The sequence below is a fragment of the Nicotiana sylvestris genome, chromosome 12 (assembly GCF_000393655.2).
Source record: "Nicotiana sylvestris chromosome 12, ASM39365v2, whole genome shotgun sequence".
NCBI lineage: Eukaryota > Viridiplantae > Streptophyta > Magnoliopsida > Solanales > Solanaceae > Nicotiana > Nicotiana sylvestris.
In genome coordinates, this window is record NC_091068.1 from 27,859,524 (window position 1) to 27,880,543 (window position 21,020).

Consider the following 21,020-nt stretch of genomic DNA (forward strand, 5'->3'; position numbering starts at 1 on the left):
ATAACACACCAAAAAAAATATATCAAAACTCAAGAAGAAAGAGTTTGAGAGGGAGAGAGATGTAGTTCCTTTAGGAATGTTTCCTAACAGGGGAGTGACAAAATAGTGAGTAGAAATACTAGTCGGGTATTTTTCGGGAAACACTTTTGTGTGCGCCACTATTTTGGGTAGAGCTCAGGAATTGTTGTACCTCCAAATTATTGGGGAAGTCTCTCTTTGTATGCCTGCTAAATGTTTTAGTGGAAGTTGGTGTCGGATTTGTGGACGTAGCCTAAACGTTTTAGGTGAACCACGTTAAATATTGTGTCATTTATTTTTGGTTTCGTTGATCATTTATTTTATTCCGCTGTGCAGTAGTGTTTAGTGCCACCGGGTCCTAACAAGTGGCATCAGAGCTTTGGTTAGAGTACTATTCATACGTACGGTACTATTCATACGTACGAGTACTATTCATCCATACGGGCACTATTCATATCCACGGTTACTATTCACCGTCGGAATTTTTTTTAGATTGCAGAAGTCTGTCAAATTCTGATCTAAATGGAGGCGAGGACAAGCAAGATGGTCAACCTGAATGGCACAAATTATCACTTATGGAGAAACAAGATGAAGGATCTCCTGTTCGTGACAAAGATGCACCTGCCGGTGTTCAGTTCTCAGAAACCTGAAGATAAGTCAGACGAGGACTGGGAATTTGAGCACAACCAAGTGTGCGGCTACATACGGCAATTTGTTGAAGACAATGTGTACAACCACATTTCTGGTGTGACACATGCAAGGTCGTTATGGGACAAGCTCGAAGAGTTGTATGCCTCTAAAACAGGTAACAACAAATTATTTTACTTGACAAAATTAATGCAAGTAAAATATGTAGAAGGGACAACTGTGGCAGATCACCTTAATGAAATACAAGGGATTGTCGACCAGTTGTCGGGAATGGGCATAAAGTTCGATGACGAGGTACTTGCTCTTATGGTGCTGGCAACACTCCCAGAGTCATGGGAAACCTTGAAGGTTTCAATCACCAATTCTGCACCCAACGGTGTGGTAAACATGGAGACAGTCAAGAGTGGCATTCTGAATGAAGAAATGAGACGCCGATCACAAGGAACATCTTCTTCACAGTCAGAGGTGTTGGCTGTTACGACCAGGGGGAGAAGTCAAAATAAGAGCCAGAGTAACAGAGATAAGAGCAGAGGTAAATCCAACAAATTTGCAAATGTTGAGTGCCATTACTGCAAAAAGAAGGGGCATATCAAAAGATTTTGCCGACAGTTCCAGAATGACCAGAAGAAGAACAAAGGCAAAAAGGTGAAGCCCAAAGAAAGCAGTGATGATGAAACGAACTCCTTTGGTGAGTTCAACGTTGTCTACGATGACGACATTATCAATCTGACAACCCAAGAGATGACCTGGGTGATTGATAGTGGGGCTACCATTCATGCGACGCCACGGAGAGAACTCTTCTCATCTTACACACCTGGAGACTTTGGTCGTGTAAAGATGGGAAATGCCAATTTCTCAACAGTTGTAGGCAAAGGTGATGTTTGCCTAGAGACCATGAATGGGATGAAGCTACTTTTAAGAGATGTCAGGCATGTTCCAGATATGCGCCTGAATCTGATCTCCGTAGACAAGCTCGATGAGGAAGGTTACTGCAATACCTTCCATAATGGCCAATGGAAGCTCACGAAGGGCTCATTGGTGGTGGCGCGGGGCACGAAGCAGTCAAAGTTGTACGTGACCCAGGCGAGCATCTCCCAACAAGTTATAAATGTTGCGGAGAATGATAGCAATATCAAGTTGTGGCATAGACGTCTTGGCCACATGAGTGAGAAGTCAATGGCGCGTTTGGTAAAGAAGAACGCCTTACCAGGTCTAAACCAGATCCAGTTGAAGAAGTGTGCTGACTGTTTAGCTGGGAAACAAAACAGAGTTTCGTTCAAAAGATTCCCTCCTTCCAGAAGGCAAAATGTGTTGGATCTGGTACACTCAGATGTATGTGGGCCTTTCAAGAAGTCCCTCGGTGGTGCCCGATATTTCGTGACCTTTATTGATGATCATTCACGAAAGACATGGGTATACACGCTGAAGACCAAGGATCAAGTGTTTCAAGTTTTCAAACAGTTTCTGACCTTGGTGGAAAGAGAGACTGGTAAGAAGTTGAAGTGCATCCGGACAGACAATGGCGGTGAATACCAGGGTCAATTTGATGCTTACTGTAAAGAGCATGGTATTCGACATCAGTTCACACCTCCTAAAACTCCCCAGTTGAATGGCTTGGCTGAGAGGATGAACAGAACTTTGATCGAGAGAACCAGATGTTTACTCTCTCATTCAAAGTTACCAAAGGCTTTCTGGGGTGAAGCTCTAGTTACAGCAGCCTATGTGCTGAACCATTCACCCTGTGTCCCTCTTCAGTACGAGGCTCCAGAAAAGATTTGGTCAGGAAGAGATATCTCTTATGATCAATTACGGGTATTTGGCTGCAAAGCCTATGTCCATGTTCCGAAAGATGAAAGGAGCAAACTTGATGTCAAGACAAGGGAGTGTGTATTCATCGGCTATGGTCAAGACATGCTTGGCTATAAGTTCTATGATCCGGTGCAGAAGAAGCTCGTCAGGAGTCGAGATGTCGTGTTCGTTGAGGACCAAACAATTGAAGACATTGACAAAGTAGAGAAGTCCACTGATGATTCTGCTGAGTTTGAGTTGCCTCCAACAGTGGTGCCGAGACAAGTTGGAGATGATGTTCAGGATAATCAACCTGAAGCCCCTGATCTTCCTAATGAAGATGAACCAGCAGATACTGAAGGTAACGAGGACAATGGTGATGATGATGCAGACGAGGAGGATCAACCTCAACCACCAATCCTCAATAACCCTCCTTATCACACAAGATCTGGAAGAGTTGTGCAACAGTCTACCAGATATTCTCCACATGAGTATGTGTTACTCACTGACGGGGGAGAACCCGACAGCTTTGAAGAAGCTATTGATGATGAACATAAGGAGAAGTGGATAGAAGCCATGCAAGACGAGATGAAATCCTTGCATGAGAACAAGACGTTTGAGCTGGTGAAGTTGCCGAAAGGCAAGAGAGCTTTGAAGAATAAGTGGGTGTTCAAGATGAAGCATGATGAACACAATTCCCTTCCGAGATTCAAAGCAAGATTGGTCGTCAAAGGTTTCAATCAAAGGAAAGGCATTGACTTTGATGAAATATTCTCACCAGTTGTGAAAATGACCTCAATACGCACGGTGCTGGGATTAGCAGCAAGCCTCAACCTGGAGGTTGAGCAGATGGATGTAAAAACCGCCTTCCTACATGGTGATTTGGAAGAGGAGATATACATGGAGCAACCAGACGGTTTCCAGCAAAAGGGGAAAGAGGACTGCGTTTGTAGATTGAGGAAAAGCCTCTATGGCTTAAAACAGGCACCAAGGCAGTGGTACAAGAAGTTCGAGTCGGTGATGGGGCAACACGGCTACAAGAAGACAACTTCAGACCATTGTGTGTTCGCTCAGAAGTTTTCTGACGATGATTTCATCATCCTATTGCTCTATGTGGATGATATGTTGATTGTTGGCCGGAATGTTTCCAGAATTAATAGCTTAAAAGAACAGCTAAGCAAGTTCTTCGCCATGAAAGACTTGGGGCCAGCAAAACAGATCCTTGGGATGAGGATTATGCGAGACCGAGAAGCCAAGAAGTTATGGTTGTCTCAGGAGAAGTACATCGAGAAGGTACTTCAACGGTTCAACATGGAGAAAACTAAAGCAGTTAGCTGTCCTCTTGCTAACCACTTTAGATTGAGCACCAAGCAAAGCCCGTCAACAGATGATGAGAGAAGAAAGATGGAGCGGATTCCATATGCTTCAGCAGTAGGAAGTTTGATGTATGCCATGGTTTGTACACGGCCAGATATCGCTCACGCTGTAGGAGTGGTAAGTAGATTTCTTTCTAATCCAGGAAAGGAACATTGGGATGCTGTTAAGTGGATTCTCAGGTATCTTCGAGGAACCTCCAAACTATGCTTATGTTTTGGAGAAGACAACCCTGTGTTGGTTGGCTATACTGATGCAGATATGGCCGGAGATGTTGATTCTAGAAAATCAACTTCAGGATACTTGATTAACTTTTCAGGGGGAGCTGTGTCATGGCAATCAAAGTTGCAAAAATGTGTTGCATTATCAACTACTGAAGCTGAATTCATCGCAGCAACGGAGGCTTGCAAAGAATTGATATGGATGAAGAAGTTCTTAACTGAACTTGGATTTTCGCAAGACGGTTATCAGTTATTTTGTGATAGTCAAAGTGCTATCCACCTTGCGAAGAATGCCTCATTCCATTCCAGATCCAAACATATTGATGTGAGATATAATTGGATCAGGGATGTGTTGGAGAAGAGGATGTTGCGGCTTGAAAAGATCCATACAGACGAAAATGGATCGGACATGTTGACCAAGACTTTACCGAAAGGGAAGTTTGAGTTCTGTAGAGAAGCTGCAGGGATAGTGGATCCACCATATAGTTGGAAGGGGGAGAATTGTTAGTTTTTCCAACAATTATGGTGATGTATGGGAGAGGTAAGCAATGATGCAACTCTCCTTAGTGAGATAAGCAATGATGCAATAAGTGGTAGGTGAGATGGGAATATTGCAAATTGATCCTTCTTGGTAGGTGAGATTTGCACTTTTGGTCCCTATCTCAAAACTATAAATACCCCCTTCCATTTCATTGTATAACACACCAAAAAAAATATATCAAAACTCAAGAAGAAAGAGTTTGAGAGGGAGAGAGATGTAGTTCCTTTAGGAATGTTTCCTAACAGGGGAGTGACAAAATAGTGAGTAGAAATACTAGTCGGGTATTTTTCGGGAAACACTTTTGTGTGCGCCACTATTTTGGGTAGAGCTCAGGAATTGTTGTACCTCCAAATTATTGGGGAAGTCTCTCTTTGTATGCCTGCTAAATGTTTTAGTGGAAGTTGGTGTCGGATTTGTGGACGTAGCCTAAACGTTTTAGGTGAACCACGTTAAATATTGTGTCATTTATTTTTGGTTTCGTTGATCATTTATTTTATTCTGCTGTGCAGTAGTGTTTAGTGCCACCGGGTCCTAACAACATAGACGGAAGTATGTAGTGGTTTAAGTAGATCAACTTATACTCGAACATCGGCCATACTTGGTCTAGTTTTGGTTCTTGTAGCAATATCCAATTCCAAAGGTGTTCCTGCTGGTCCAAAGACTTGTTTGGCATAATGCCAAGTGTGCATGTGGAATGGAAGTTCAGGAAACAATGCCCAAACTGTAGCAATCGGCAAATCTTCATCTAGTTTAAAATCCGGAGTCCATTTATGTATCCACATTTGAGAGCCTCTGATTACCACCACTCTCTTGAACCTTATAAAATCGAAATCTTCATCATTTGTAAAATCCAAGAATACATTGTAGTTGTCATAGACCCCTATCTTGACTGTTCCTTTAAGAGCAATTTTCTCTAAGAATTGAGCCCTAATTGTATCAATTTGGGGCCTAGTTTTCAGAAATCTTCCAACCAAAGTTCGTTTGCACGTTTCCGCCATCACACCATAGTAGTCTTTTGCTTTGAAAATTACAGCCGACATCCCATTGTGAGTGGTTCGCCTTGCAATTACGGCTTCTTGTTCTTGTCGACTTAGGGTCGGAGCTGAGTTTTGTGTTGTCGCCACAGTAGCGGCATATAGCTTTTTTGCTTGTACAGTTCCTTGGGTGTGTTTCGCTTCATTAGGAGGATCGTGTTGATGATCCAGATGCGCCGGATGGCCACGACCTGAGGGCTCCATGGGGTGGAGCGTACTGTTGAGATGTTTTGTGAGAATATATCCGTTGGGAGTGTTTAGTTTAGAGAGAGTCCCAATGCATCAGTTGAGGAGTTCAATGTTAGGTTTGCTGTTCACCCGAAACTTCGATGACTAATGTGCATTGGTTAACCATTTTAAGTGACAAAGGTGAGAATCCGAGAACGTCGCAACGGGCACCTAAAGAGCTTAACCCGTTAGTTGATCAAATCTCAACTAAGCCACTCAACTCAAGTCATTATTATGCAAAATCAAGACATACAAATCATTGTGACGCCCTTTATTTCTACCACAATAGCCCCTTTAAAATTAATAATAAAGTGATTTAAAAGTTTAAAAGGGTTTTCAATCATGAAAATGACAAAATACTCGTTTAAAAGAGATTTTCTCAGTCGCCACTTGGCATCTAATCTCGATATGCCAAGTCACCAGTTAAAACCAATTTTCCCTTAAAAACACATTTGACTCTAAACTAACTGCACTAGAAATTTTATGTAAGGTGGTTCATTTGACTCGGGGAGAAGGTGTTAGGCACTCCCCAAGTCCCGTGAAACTCACGGTTGCATACATAATCTAATTGGATTTTAAAAACATCCAAATTGAGGTAAAAACACAGAAAAAGAAAAATAAACACAAAAGTGACTTGAGGTCGTCCCCGCCTAATATAAGAAAAATAAGAGAAAAGAATAGAAAGTACTAAAAGAAAATATACTAATGGTTCTGATCTATCCTACACTATGCTTCCATTACAATGTAGCCTCGGCCTCCATTTACATTCACTTTGGGGCATACCCTGGATAAAAGAGTATAAAAATATGTAAAAAATTTAAGAGGCATTCCCGGATAAATTAATTAACTAAGGGGGCAACCTCTCACGTCAAAGAAAGCAAGCTTAAATGTTCTAATGTATGCCTCCCGCTCCCGAGTGAGATCCTAAAATTTGCCTATTTGTTTAATCCTTGCGGTCCTACAGTAATTGTTTAATTTGAACCAACCCCCAAAGATGTGCTTGAAACAATGAAAAGGCTCTAACGGTTCCAAGCATGGCCAAAAGCAACTTTCAATTTATTATTATTTCCATGGACTTACTGTATAACTAATTCGGAAAAAGGATCAAATATATTCCTCTACTATCGAAAAAAGTTTAAAAATAATATTTAGTCATCTCAACCCCTGCTGTTATACTATCGTTCAAATATACCCTTCAATTGGACGAACTGTCACGTGCCCTCACATGATTAAAATGACTCATCCCTTTTTTTTACCCGCTTCGTTTAGCCTCTACCCATAATCCGACCCAAAAAAACGTAGAACGATTGACAGCCTCATTTCACCTTATATATCTTCCTTAGCAAATCCATTTTTTATGACTTGATTCCACAAGGAGATTCACGATATGAAAGAATCATGCTTTGTGCTTCTAGATAGGTGGGAGTGAATGCCTGTTTGGATCAGCAAATTAGGGATAGGGGTTACTCTGAAGCACAAGTATTGCTCTCCCACACTCACAATTAACACAAAGAAAAATCATTACAAATGCAAAACTGCAAAACATTGTACCAGCAACTAACCAATCTTTCTTCTTTACATCAGCAAATCCTAATTAAAATCATAAAGCCAGCAGGTAAAACAATTTTAAGAGCTAGTGAATTTAGCAACAGCCCCAGTACCCTCAGAAACAGTATGCTTAGTCGGTTCACCAGGAAGCACAAGTCTCCCAGCAGTCCTAATTCCCGTGAAGTAATTGTAGGCTTTTTATTGTACCTAACAAATCTAGAAGATTCCTGAGCAAGCTTCTCAAAAATATTGTTATGAAACTGTTCATGAATAGCCATGGCTTTACTTGAAATACCGATATCGAGATGAACCTGCTTCAAAACCTTGAAGATGTAGATCTTATAAGTCTCAACTGACTTTTTTGCCCTCTTCTTCTTCTTCTTGTCTCCGGTGGCGGCGACGCTGTTCTTGGGAATTTTCTTTCCGGCCTTTGATGATTTCTCGGCAGCTGGCTTTTTCAGAATTTCTCAACGAGTTTTTTCTCTGCCTTTGGTGCCATTTTTAGGGAGAGATTTAACGAATCAAAGAGGAAATTAGCAGAGTTTGTAGGAAATCAGGGATTTTGAGTTTGAATTGAAGTATTTGCGCAGATCTATGTTTATGGGCTTTTTGTCAAAGGGAATGACTTTGGGTCGGGTTATGGGCAGAGGCTAAACCAAGCGGGTAAAAAAAGGAGTCCGGAACCAAAATGTGGTTCTTTTGGACTCAAAGTACACAAATAGGTGGTAAAAAAAAATTATATTTTTATGTATAGCGCCACAATACTTGGCGTTATACATTAACGGTAACGACACCGTTAATGTATAGCGCCAGGTATTGTGGCGCTATACTGTAAAAGCTGACACGGCACAGGTATAGCGCCACAATACCTGGCGCTATACATATGTTTTTTAAATTCCTTCCGTCTTCTTCATCGTTTCTTCCTCCATTTTTTTAACTTCTCCTCTCTTCTTGGTCTCCCACCCCATACCCGCTTCTGCCCTCCTTTTAAAAAAAAAATTTGGGTCCCCTCGACACATAAAACTTGAAAAACGTAGGTCCCACATTCGAGTAGAGTTTCGTGTTATTGTTGATTCACACTTCCGGAGTCAAAATTTCAATCTTTTTCCTTTCCGAAAATTCTAAATCGAGGTATTTCGATTTATTTTAAGTTGAAACATTTATAATAACGCATATTATTTGATTTGTATGTGCTCTATTTCGGTTTGTGTTTTTTTTCCGAAACTAGCATGTTAAATTTATCCGGATTTAGTATTAGTGTTTTCTATAAAAAATATAAATTTGTAAAATAAATTTGTCTGTTAATATCCTGATTTATATCTATGTGTTTTCATGCCGTTTTGTGTTTTATTTGCAATTAAATTTATTTGTTGTTTATGTTTAGTTAAGATTATTTTTTAGCCTAGTAAAATCTAGACCTTTTTAGCGTAGTAAAACGTAGACCCTTTTAGCGTAGTAAAATTTAGAGCCTTGTAGCGTAGTAATGTGTAGTATTTTAGCTTAGAATTCCTTTTGTTTAAGTATCTTATACTGGTTGTTGAAAATGCAAACTTTGTACAATTAAGTTAATAATTGTATCAACACACATAATTAGTAATTTGTACAATTAAGTTATTAAAAATATGAATTTAAACTATAAAAAGACACATAATTATTAATGATAATTTGGTGTCATTGGGCCTCAAAATATCGAGCCCGGAACTTATATATATATATATATATATATATATATATATATATATATATATATATATATATATATATATATTTGTACAATTAAGTTATTAAAAATATGAATTTAAATTATAATAAAAACACATAATTATTAATGATAGTTTGGTGTCACTAATCCTCAAAATATCGAGCCCGGAACCCATATATATATATATATATATTAAGTTATTAAAAAATTGAATAACTTGGTCAACTGTTTTACTTCCTGAAGTGGAGGCAATGTTAGTTGGTCCTTTCTTAGTATTCATTTCTTTTATTAAAATAGTCAAATCATCAAGTTTTTTATCAAGAGAACCAATATGTTCTCCTAAATTTTTTACATACAAACCCAAATAATTGTTTTGAGGGTTGAAAGGGTTAAGATTAACCCTCATACAAATCATAGGTATCCTTACCCGGAAAGCCCGTATAAGAAAAAGAGGTCTAGATATAGGCCTAAGGAAGAACGTGATACTAGAAAAGCGCATCAGAAATCTACTCGATTTGCGAAGAATAGATTTATATAAACATCATTACCATTACCTGCATATTGGTATGGTTCAAATTGCATTTAAACCTTTAAGGGTTAAAAGCAAAATGTTCAAATTCGTTCTTGTATTTTTCAACAGATTTTGAACTACTAGAACTAGAACTTGCAGCTAAATTAATAATTTTTTCACGAAGTTTTTCATCAGTAACTTCTTTTAAAAGTTCTATTACATTCTCAGATGTAATAGTTTTTATATTTAGATCATCAAATTGTGATTGCAATTTATAAAATTCGTCATTATCACAAGTACAAATATCACCTTTGCAAGCAGTGCAAGAAGTATCAATAGTTTTATTATTATCAGAAAAATCAATTAACTCAACTTCAGCTTCAGATTCAGTTTTAGTTTCTCTCCCCAGCCGTGACTATGTCCGGCTAAACGGATTCATATCTATGTTGAAGAACTAATTTCTCTTGCACCTTAACCATGAACATCCCAGACTCTTTCTAAATATAAAGAAATTTTAATATAGTTTCTTGGCTTGGTTCCAAGATGGTGGTACAGTCAGTTCTGGTACTACTCTTATTGGCTTTGCCTTAGTGGCTACGTCTAGCCAGCTGTGACATTAAAGCCCGTCGAAGTTGTCAAAAGGGCTATCTTTTTCACAGTTAGAACTGCTAGACACATGGGCTCAATAAGAGTATGTATCAGACCTAGACATGCCCCTTGCTTGGGTAAAAGGATATAGATCCTTCCATACAGTCATTAAAACTATAATAGAATTCTCGTATATTTCGAATCATTAATGGTCGTGCGGACTACCGCCAACCTAGCATTAATAAAAAGGGTTCCAAGTATAATTGGAGGGTATAACTGATTTTTTACTAAAAAGAAGAAATGAGGAATACAGACTTTATTCTGGCAAATATGAGTATTAGGCAGTTTGTACTCTATATCTAAAGCATGACCAGAAGCGGATTTCACCAAATGAGTGGTCGTGGTGGGTAGAGAAGATGCAGTTTATACCCTTATCCTTACAATCTTAGAGCATTTCAATGGTAGATTTACCTCAAAACCTTGATTTATTAAATAAATGGACAATCCCTAAAGTTTCTATAAAAACCATTTATGATTATGGTTGGTTTGATAAACTTTCTTCTAAACAATTGATAAAAACGACTGAGCAGTCTTTAGCATTAAATTCGTCTGAACAGACTATTCGTTTGTTAAACAAACATGATATAGATTTATATAAACATCATTACCATTACCTGCATATTGATATGGTTCAAATTGCATTTAAACCTTTAACCCTTAAAGGTTTACGAGAGACCTTCTTAGCAGCTCTTAGAGATGCTAGAAATCTTATAGATCCTTCCATACATTCATTAAAACTATAATAGAATTCCCGTATATTTCGAATCATTAATGGTCGTGCGGACTACCGCCAACCTTTAAACGGGTACTAAAGCAGCTAGATCTGGACGGTCGTGCGGACTACCGCCCGCCTACCCTGATCCTGGTGTAAATCGATTTTATAATCAGAAACGGTCTCAATTTTATCAGCAAATTTTTTTGATAAATCGATAGGTCTAATATTTAAACCAGAAAGCTTTTTATCTAAAAGCTGGGCTAAGTCATCAAGAGATTTAAATTTAAAATCCTGAATCTCAGGAGGTCTTTGAATATGAGTAGGAATAACTTGATCAACTGTTTTACTTCCTGAAGTGGAGGCAATGTCAGTTGGTCCTTTCTTAGTACTCATTTCTTTTATTAAAATAGTCAAATCATCAAGTTTTTTTATCAAGAGAACCAATATGTTCTCCTAAAATTTTTACATACAAACACAAATAATTGTTTTGAGAAATCAATTTATTAATTTCTGCAATATTAATAGCTGCCACGTTATCATCAATAAATTTTTGAAAGGCAGTGAAAGTAATACCAATATTATTAGGTAGAATAAAGGGAGCTTGAGGAGGATAAATTGCTTTAGTAATATTACCACTCCCATCTTTATAAGATCTTTCCAATACCTTTATATAAAGAGGTAAATGAGTTGTTATAAACCAAGGAACAAAATTCATAATTTGATTATGCAAGGCACAAGTTTCATAAAATTATATATATATATATATATATATATATATATATATATAATTTGTACAATTAAGTTATTAAAAAATATGAATTTAAATTATAATAAAAACACATAATTATTAATGATAGTTTGGTGTCATTGGTCCTCAAAATATCGAGCCCGGAACCCATATATATATATATATATATATATATATATATATATATATAATTTGTACAATTAAATTATTAAAAATATGAATTTACAGTTGACGACATGGACGCGACTATACAACCCGGCCCTCGGACGTTGGATCTATTAGCCCTACAGCTCCAACATAGATCCGAGTATATATGGGACGGACAGTTGCTTACGCAGACTTTCTAGGCTAGGAAAGTGGATCTATTGTGGGAGTTTTTGAGTTCTCCCCGCGTTCTACATCCCCGTGTGGTCCATTACCTAGAGGAGATGAGATTATATAGGATTATTAGGATTGACCGGATACAGCTCGACTATGCTTTGATCACGACCTTGATTGAGCAGTGGCGACCGGAGACGCACATTTTCCATTTGCCCATCGGCGAGGCCACCATCACACTTCAGGACGCTGAGATTTATATGGTTTGTCCGCTGATGGCTTGCCAGTTTTACTGCCTGCGACCATGAGATATTATTCGCGGCAGGCATATTGGGATATGTTGCACATGCTCACGGGTTTCATGCTGGAGAACGAGGAGGTAGTGTCTGGGTCCAGTCGTATACAGTTGGTCCCCATTAGAGACCACCTGGTGCAGATCCACCATACTATCACCGACGAGTCAGCGGAGGTGGATGTACAGCGATATACGAGGCTGTTGTTGCTCCTTCTATTTGGAGGGGTCTTGTTCCCGAACACTTCGGGGAACCTAGTGAGCCTCCGTTTTCTACATCATATTGCCCGGTTCGAGGATACATCCATCTACAGCTGGGGTGGTGCTGTCATCTCATATCTGTACAGGCAGATGTGTCGGGCTTGCATCGACACACAAAGAGACGTTGGTGGCTTTCTATCGCTTCTACAGGTGACAACATATTCAAATAATATGTCCATTAGTTACAATTCTACCTAGTTACAGTTTATCTTATACTTTACGTCAACTTTGTATGTTAGGTTTGGGTCTGGGAGCGATTTCTGCAGTTTCAGCTACCTCTACCACAGCTACCGGCTAATGTAGAAATTCCGCAACTCCATCTAGCCTGTAGGTGGGTTATGCGTCGTACTCTTGCACGAGAGTATGATGCCCATCATAATCTCCCCCTCTGCAGGGATGTGTTGGATCTGCTGAAGGACGCACACGTGAATATCTAACTAAACTTACCTGTTATAGATTAACTTAGTGTTGCGCATACTAACGGTTTGTGTTCTTATTTGATAGTTCATCTGGATGTTGTACAGCGATGAGGTGATAGGTACCCTGCCAGCGTATTGCACGTTCGGCCGCCATATTTAGAGGGCTTCTGTCCCCCTCATATGCCTCGATATTGTCGAGCATCATGCCTCCGAGCGGGTATTTCGTCAGTTTGGCCTGTCGCAGCCTATACTGACTCCGCCTGCATGGCATGCTTTATATTATGAGAGGGATGATCGGCCCAGGAAGGACGACACATTTATGGCATGACTTAACGAGTAGTTGGGTACTTGGGACAGGCGAGGGGACTTGACTCCACCTCTGTAGCACTTTCCTATTCAACGTTATATGGCATGGTACCGCACTGTTTCCCGACTTTTTATCGGGAATCCAGTTCATCAGGCACACGGTCGGTACGTCCCATACGCCGGGAGACATGAGGCCCTGGTATGTTTTATGTTATTATTAATTATATACATGTAATTTAGTGCCAAATATGTAGTTTATATTTTTTACTTTGTGCAGGCGATTGGATTGCATACCGTCTATCATATGGGGCAGCAGATGCAGAGTTATGTCCACGATCCTGTGGCCATGCAGGAGTATAGTCGTCGATTCATAGATGTGGTTGCCCAGACATTGCAGCGAGCCCGATCAGATCAGCGTTTGGCACACGAGGCTAATTATATGGACCCAGCGCAGTACCATTGAGGTCATGGTATCCCACGAGCTGGTGGTGCCCGACGAGCTGGTAGTGCCGGACGATGTGGTCGTGGGCGGAGAGGAGGTGGTCCCCAGCAAGGGGGAATTGAGGCTCCTACTGATGATGTTGCTGCTGATATGGCAGGTGGCATGTATGAGACGGACATGCCTTCTTACAGCCTTGGAATTTATCGCACTCCAGTGCCATCGCAGGTGACCCCATCGAGTTAATTATTGATCACGGGCTCGGATATTCAAGGAGTGGATTAGGGTAAATACTTCCCAGGTTCGTCTACCACTGTTGAGGATCGACCGACCCGAGATTTTTATAGTGGGCGCCGACTGAGTTATGGCTCCACATCACATGCGCAGGTATGAGTTTATTAGTATTGAATTTGAATTTGTTTTAACTGTAACTTATTTATTTTCTTTAACTTTATTAATTTCCTTTTTAAGGCTTCATGCGGTGTAGCGACATATGACTACATTCAGGATCTAGAGACGATGATGGTAAGATAATATAAATTATTGTGAATTGTTATGTAGTTTTCTATACTAAGTTTCATATTATTATGTGGCCTTCTACTGGAGCTAACAGCACCACCGATACATGTCATCCTGCGCCACATCCGACTATAAGGAGACGATTTGATGATGATGATCCTGATAGCGTACCCGGGCGACAAGGGATGCGCCTCAGGCCAACGGCTGCATTGAGACACACCGGATGCGGGACATATTGACATGGTGTAAACAATATTTTTGTATACATTAACAACAATATTAAATCGAACATGCCCATTACTTTTTTTAATTCTCTATTCGTTTGATAGTTTCATAAAATAAAATTTAGAACAACACAAGCACTTAAACTTAACTTCCACTTCAATTAAAATAAAATTTAGTACAACACAAGTACTTAAACTTAACTTTTATTTCAATTAAAATAAAATTTAGTACAACAAACAAGGAAAACATTACTACAGCACAAACACAAGTACAAACACAAACATAGCAGGCCAACATAATAAAAATACATGAAATATGAAAAATACACTAAACACATACATGCCAATATTTAGAACTGGTTGGCATTTATTCTCCGCTCCAACCACTTAAATCGTTCTTCCAGTTGTTCTTTTTCTTCTTCTACCTCTATCAGTTTTGCCTTCACCTCCGCAAGTTCCAGTTTATATTTTTTTATGTTCCTTTTGTGCTTCACAATTCCATTGTGTTTTTCATTTTTCTTCTCCCACCTCCTTCAGTTTCGCCCTCAAGTCTGCAATAATTCTATTGCTTTCTTTTTCATGTTCCATTTGCCTTAAACACATATTATGAAGAAACTGCAGTTGTTCTCTGTAACATTCCTGATAACATGGTTCATCAACCCATTCCTCAAAATCACAAATAGGTTCGTCGGGAACCTTGTAAAACTGGTTCATATAGTGCCAGTAGTGGCGTCCAACTTCACCACCGTCCCAACAATTTTGCATCAAGCATGCTTTTTCACAGTTGCACTTTGGTGGACGAAGAGGTTGAGCCATTTGTGAAATATTTGCTTTTAGTAAAAAAAAAACCTTACTTTTAATGAAATATTTGCTTTTAGTAAATTTTGAGCATACAAAATAACTACAATAAGCCCGTTATTTATAGGCGAGATAACACACACATAACGTACTATCTAATGGTGCTATATTTTGCGTGTTAAATATCATGATGTTGACATGACAACTTTATATCAGCTGGTCAGCTTTTTCAGTTCGACAAGACAACAAACACATAACGTACTATCTAATAGCACTATATTTTGCGTGAATATCATGATGTTGACAAGACAACTTTATGTCAGCTGGTCAGCTTTTTCAGTTCGACAAGACAACACACACATAACGTACTATCTAATGGCGTTATATTTTGCGTGTTAAATATCATGATATTGACAAGACAACTTTATGTCAGTTGGTCAGCTTTTTCAGTTCGACAAGATAACACACACATAACGTACTATCTAATGGCGCTATATTTTACATCATAAATATCATGATATTGACAAGACAACTTTATGTCAGCTGGTCAGCTTTTTCAGTTCGACAAGACAACACACACATAATAAATATACAGATAATTTTATTAAATTATTATTTAAATAGGTAAAATGGGAAAGTACAAATCATAATTAACAAGCATAATTTTATTTCATAAATCTTGCAACATAGACATAACAACTAATTATTACAACATCAACTCATGGGTAGTTAGGTACACTAGAAGAACACCCACCACGAGCTTGATTAGTTTTGCCACCCAAACCAGCTGAAGGACATTTACGATGGTCGTGTCCTGTTTGCGAGCATATACCACATTTACGCGCATAAACGGTGTCACTAACATCCATTTGGTTCCGTATACACGTTCTCTTCTGCACTTGTCTTTTACGCAAATAGGACTTGTTACACACCATTTTAAATGGTTCCGGAGGCCAATAATGCTCAGCACCCACTGGCTGCAACTGACCACTATATGTGTTTAGGTACTTGGAAACACTATATTGTTGATCAACATAGTTGGTCTCCGCATAACCAACACGTTGAAAATACTTGATGACATGTGAGCAAGGCATGTGGTAGATGGACCATTTTCCACAGGAGCATAACTTTGCAGATTCATTTAGGGTATGTACATTATTACCCCGATTATTATGGATAGCGGTGCGAACTTCAAAAACACCTCTTTCGTTATCATACTGCAAAAATGAATGCCAATGTGCTCGCAGTCTGTATTTCTCAAATATCTTCATAGGCACTGGCATAAATTCAAGACCTCTCTCCATCAATTCCGTTGTAGCTGCAGACCGTTCAACAAACCTCTCCGCCATCTGCTTGAATGACATCCGCACCATGGTTGTGACGGGCAATCCTCTTGCCGACTTCAATAACCCGTTGAATGAATCTGACATGTTTGTAGTAAGAATTCCACATCGTCTGCCACCATCCGCATGCAACGTCCACTTTTCAGGGTCATGTCGCATTAACCAACGATAGGTTGCCTCATCTTAAATGTGTGAAGACGCCGTTGTAACAACATTCTTGTTGTCACTGATCGGTCTTGGTATAGCCCTTCTAGCTTTTCCCACAACTGTTTGGCCGTCTCTTCGGTACCCGTACTCACTTCACAAAGCACGTTAGGTGCAAGGGATAGTTGGATTGCACTCAATGCATCCCCTTCAATCTTCTCCTTGTCGGGAGCTGATATATCCGTAGGATACTTTCCGTCAATAGCATGGATTGAACCTTCCCTCCGCAGTAACGCCATCATCTGGATCTTCCAGATATTGAAGTTGTTGCGTCCATTGAATCTATCAATTTCAAACTTCATGGAACTCATATTTGCTTGTTCTTTCTCCTTGGATCGTTAAAGAATCCTGTCGCTCTGATACCAATTGTTAGCGGAAACGTAAAAGAAAGAACACAAGATTTAACGTGGTTCGGATCAAAATAATCCTACGTCCACCAGAGAACAATTGCCCTTTTAATATTAACAAAGGAAGGGGAGATTTCCCAATTACACTTAAGAGAATTTCTCTCTTAACTCTCTACTCACTACAATGTATTGTATTATTTTGGGATGATTTCTACAAGTGAAGGAGTGCATCTATTTATAGAGGTAAAGACCTCCTCTTGATGTCATTGGTGACATCAAACTACCTCCTCTTGATGTCATGGGTGACATCAAAGGAGGAAGCTTCCTCCTAGCATCCACACCAACTCTTTCCACCAACTCTTCCAATTGGCATGTCATTGTTGACTAAACATAAACCAACATTTTCAGCATGCCATTGTTAACTAAACATAAACCAACATTTTCAATCTCCACCTTGGTTTGCGTTTCGAGCGTGTGAACAACTCTGGCCAAAACTTCTAAGCTTACTGGGCAACCCCGTTGTAAGAAACAAGAAGAATCAAACCATTGTTGAACATACCACCTCCACCTAGCAACTGTTCTCTTCGGAGTTGCATCAGTTGATGCACACCCCCGCCAAGTCCTTGCAGTGTGCAAACTTAGCGAGCGGGACTATCTTGGTCAACATGTCTGCAGCATTATCGTCTGTGATAACCTTCACGACCTTGATAGTTCCCTCATCAATAACATCTCGAATAAAATGAAATCTGACATCAATGTGTTTAGTGCGCTCATGAAATCTCTGATTTTTCATTAGATGAATAGCACTCTGACTATCACATCTAAGAGTTGATTCCAGCTGAACCAAACTCAATTCCGCTACTAAACTTTTCAACCAGATAGCTTCCTTTACCGCCTCCGCTGCTGCCATGTATTCTGCTTCTGTCGTAGACAAAGCGACAATCGACTGCAAAGTCGACTTCCAACTGACGGCACTGCCAACGAGGGTAAAGATGTATCCAGTTGTGGACCTTCTTCTGTCAAGATCTCCTGCATAGTCAGAATCCACATAACCGAGAATTGAAATACCTGTACCACTTTTTCGAAAGGTAAGACCAACACCAGAAGCTCCTTTGAGATATCTCAATATCCACTTGACAGCTTCCCAATGCCTCTTTCCTGGGTTGGACATGTATCTACTTACCACACTTACAGATTGAGCAATATCTGGACGTGTGCATACCATAGCATACATAATACTACCAACTGCACTGGCATAAGGAATCTTTGACATATGCTCCACCTCATCCTCGGACTGAGGCATTTGTGACTCTGAAAGTTTAAAATGAGGAGCTAATGGTGTACTTACAGGCTTGCACGTTTGCATATTGAATCTCTCGAGAACCCTTTCAATATACCTCTTCTGAGAAAGATGTACAACATCGTCTTCTCTTGAAATCTCCATACCAAGGATTTTCTTTGCAGCTCCTAAATCCTTCATGTCAAATTCCTTACTCAATAGTTTCTTCAAAGCATTTATCTCTGTAATGTTGTTAGCAGCAATAAGCATATCATCAACATACAACAGTAAATAAATCATTGAGTTACCAGACATCTTCTTGTGATACACACAACTATCAAATGCACTCCTTGAGAATTCATGTGTAGTCATGAATGCATCAAACCTCTTGTACCACTGTCTAGGGGATTGCTTCAAACCATACAAAGACTTCTTTAGTTGGCATACGTGATCTTCTTTTCCCTCAGCTAGGAAACCTTCAGGTTGATCCATATAGATTGTCTCTTCTAGATCACCGTGTAAGAAAGCAGTTTTGACATCAAGCTGTTGAAGCTCCAAGTCAAATTGTGCAACCAATGCTAGTAGCACGCGAATTGAGCTATGCTTCACGACCGGAGAGAAAATCTCATTGTAGTCAATTCCCTCCTTTTGGCTGAAACCTTTTGCAACCAATCTCGCCTTGAACCTAGCATCTTCCACTTCAGGAATTCCCTCTTTCTTTCGGTAGACCCACTTGCATCCAACTGTCCTCTTCCCCTTTTGTCTTTTCACTAAGACCCATGTCTGATTCTTGTGAAGAGACTCCATCTCTTCAGTCATGGCTAACCGCCATTGTGCGGCATCCTTGCAAGAAGTTGCTTCAATATACGAGGAGGGCTCCAGATCTTTAATCTCTTCTTGTGCAGCTACGAACGCATATGCAATCAAGTTTGCTTGATTTATAAGGCGTTCCGGTTCTCGTGTCTGCCTCTTCTCCCTCCCCTTCGCAATTGTGTATGGTTCATTGACAGCAAGTTCTTCAACGCCTACATCTTCTGACTCATCTTTAACCTGAGTCTCTTGATCCTTTTCCTTGGCAAGCTCCACCGGAAGCTCCACCTGCTCGTTGTTCTTGTTTCCTGAAAACTCCACGGAAACTTTACGGGGATCAAGTATAGAGGATTCATCGAAGGTGACATCTCTACTAACTATAAATTTGAGTAAAGACAAACACCAAAGTTTGTACCCTTTTACTCCATCCACATACCCTACGAATATGGCCTTCTTAGCCCTTGGTTCAAGCTTTCCTTCATTAACGTGATAATAAGCTGGACACCCAAATACTCGTAAGTATGAATAGTTAGAGGGTTCACCTGACCATACCTCATTCGGAGTCTTAAAGTCAATTGCCGATGCTGGAGATCGATTGACAATATGAGCAGCAGTGTGAACTGCTTCAGCCCAAAATACTTTGGACATTTTGGCTTGTAGGAGCATACAACGAGCCTTTTCAAGAAGAGTTCTGTTCATTCTCTCGGCAACTCCATTCTGCTGTGGGGTATGCCTGACAGTCCTATGTCTTGAGATCCCATGAACCTTGCAGAATTCATTAAACTCTTCATTGCAAAACTCCAAGCCATTGTCTGTGCGAAGATACTTGATTTTCCGCTCCATTTGATTTTCAACCAAAATCTTCCACTCTTTAAATGCTTCAAAAGCATCACTTTTTGCCTTCAAAAAATACACCCAAACCTTTCGTGAGAAATCATCAATAAAAATGAGAAGATACCTCTTTCCGCCCTTCGATGGAAGTTTAGAAGGACCCCATAAATCTGAATGGATGTAGTCTAGCACTCCTCTTGTCTTGTGTTTGCCAGTGCTGAAGCTGACCTTCTTCTGCTTCCCTAGAACGCAGTGCTCACAGAAGTCAAGCGTGCTGATCTTCTCACCTTCCAAAAGTTTACGATTGCTCAACATCTCCAGTCCACGTGCGCTCATATGACCCAGTCTCATGTGCCATAGTCTTGCCTTGTCATCATTAGATAACTGCACTGTAGATGCATTTGCAGAGCCAACAATGGTGCTTCCGGCCAATGTGTAAAGGCCGTTCTCCAGCTTGCCTTTCAGCATGACTAAAGAACCTTTAGTCACCTTCATAGTTCCTGCTTCGCTCATGTACCTGTAGCCTTGTTCATCCAGAGTACCCAAGGAGATCAAATTCTTCTTCAGATCAGGAACATGACGGACTTGTGTAATAGTCCTCACGATTCCATCATGGCAGCGAACCCGAACTGAGCCAATGCCAACTATTGCACAAGTTGCATTATTGCCCATTACTACGGTTCCTCCACTTTTCTCGTAGCTGCTAAACCAGTCTTTTCGGAACGTCATATGCAGAGTACAAGCAGAGTCTAACACCCATTTGTTTTCATAACTACTATTATTATTACACGATGTTGTTAGTACATAATCATTATCAAAATTATGTACCTGTTCAACTGTAGATGCACTCGCCTTTTCCTTGGACTTTGACATTGGGCAATCTCGTTCAAAGTGCCCCTTCTTGCC

At 39.8% G+C, this 21,020-nt stretch overlaps 1 pseudogene; it reads right to left on the reverse strand.

The window, feature by feature from the left end:
- Window positions 1-7,321: 7,321 nt before the first annotated feature.
- LOC104213941 (histone H2B-like) lies at window positions 7,322-8,047 on the reverse strand (annotated as a pseudogene).
- Window positions 8,048-21,020: the final 12,973 nt, after the last annotated feature.